The sequence below is a fragment of the Schistocerca piceifrons genome, unplaced genomic scaffold, assembly GCF_021461385.2.
Source record: "Schistocerca piceifrons isolate TAMUIC-IGC-003096 unplaced genomic scaffold, iqSchPice1.1 HiC_scaffold_1870, whole genome shotgun sequence".
Lineage (NCBI taxonomy): Eukaryota > Metazoa > Arthropoda > Insecta > Orthoptera > Acrididae > Schistocerca > Schistocerca piceifrons.
This window is the reverse complement of record NW_025727757.1, coordinates 2,748,640-2,750,688: the sequence shown is the minus strand read 5'-3', so window position 1 is coordinate 2,750,688 and position 2,049 is coordinate 2,748,640.

Sequence of the window (2,049 nt, the reverse complement as noted above, 5' to 3'; positions counted from 1 at the left end):
TGAAATTGAGTTATTATTACAAAAAATATGTTCTGACAAGAATAACAAAGAATGTTGTACCTATTTTCAATGTCGGGTGGTACTGTACCCTTTCACCACCGGCTACCCATGCAGAAAAAAATGGCACGGTACTATCCTTGCAATGCGAGGGTAGTTCCGAACATTTTTTTGAGAAAACTGTATTAGGAGAAACGTAGCAAGTAATCAAAATAACCAGGAGGAGACCTTTAACAAATTCGTTTCAATTTGTTTTTATAAAACATAAACCAGTGCAATATTCTTTCTACCTACAATTAATACTGCTGCAAAACTTTTTTATTTTTCTTGTTTCAGCTACAAACTTGCAATAACGGTGTAAACTTATGTGAAGTTAGTTTCTGTAACGTGTTACTTCATTTTAAAGTTTAATGTACAGGGGTAAAACGGAACAAGTGCAACGATGTATCTGTAACCGTTCGTGAACTGAGATTTTTTTCGAAAACGACAGAAGACCCCAGTCTGGCGTGCTAGTGTGTCATACTGAGTCCCAGACTTCAAAGTGTTGACTTGTTGTTCCGGTGAGAGGCAACAAGGCCATGCTCGCTCGATTACGGGGCCAGCGTGTGTGGCGGTGGTGTTGTGACGTCACCACAGTGTGTCAGCAAGAGGCGCCTGCCGCGGTCTTCAGTTGATGACAGACTGAAGCAAAGAAACTGCAGGGACACTCACTAAGGTCTTGGTGACGCGACACAAAATTACAACGTTTTTCTTTTCCATTATCGTCACAATTATTGTAAGATTTTCAGTATGTGGAACGTTGTATTGAAAGTCTAAGCCAGATGTAATCACTTACCAAATGAAAGGAGGAGGTACTGATTTCTGTACGTTTCATAGCGTGCTTTTGGGCAGGGCATCTCCACTTTGCAAATAAAACACAGTTGTTGACAGAGGAAATGGTGGCAGCCTAAAGACATTCATGACATGCTGGAAAAGGACAGTGCTATTACTACAGTTCATGTGGGGCTCTGTAGAAAACATTTGAGGCAGCAGAATGTAATGTTTAAAACGTTAACCAGATGTTATTTGTTATAAAATGAAAGTAAGAAGTACTTATGCTCCCTATTTCCCAAAAAGTGTTCGAGTAGGGCATCTTCCATTTGCAGATAAAATGCAGTCATCGGCAGAGTAGACTAAAAGACGTCCGTTAAATGCTGATAAAGAACAGAAGAACACCCCCTGTTACCACATTCCAAATAGGAATCTGTAGATAATAGCCTTTTACGTTGCAGAGAGTAATATCAAAAAATGTTAACCACATGTAATTACTTACCCAGTGCTAGAAGGAAGTACTTATTTCTCTTCATTTGGGCATCTTTCCTTACAAAAAAAATTTTAAAAATGCGGTCGATATCAGAATAAATGGCGGCAGCGACGTGGCGCTCATTAACCTGCTGACAAGGAACAGGAGACAGCATTTGAGGCAGCAGGGTCCCATATGAACAGTGTCTAACCAGGTCTGTTTACCTACCAAGTGGAAGAAGGGAGGAGCAGCTACGTCGCTGGAGGGTGTCCACGTGTTTGTCGTCGCTGCCGGGGACAGAGAGGGGCGCTGGAGTTCCAGCGTCAGGGGGGTAGTTGTGAGTTGAGACGCCGAGCAGGGGGCTCTGGGCAGTGCAGGCGTGAAGTTAAGAGCGCCTGTGTTTAAGTAAAGTGCTTTGTGTTTGAATGCTGTGAAACAGAGGAGAGAGATACGATTAACGGTTCAGAATGGAATGAGGTGTAAGGATCTCAGAAAAGAGTATGAAGAGGAATGAAGGGAACATTTTTTTTATTTAGTGGCACTGCAGTCGCGCTAGTTACATTAGTTTCATTGTTAAATTAGACAGCCATATCAAGGAAATTGAGATTTTTGATTAAAGAGTCTTTAATTTTCACTGTCTGTCAATTATTTCACTGACGTTTGTGAGAGTAAGATTTTGGTATCGCTGTCTTCCTTTGACAATGTTGATAAATGTTGTAATATGAAGTGCATACAGGTATTAATATATCCGATAATGTAAAAACATTTTG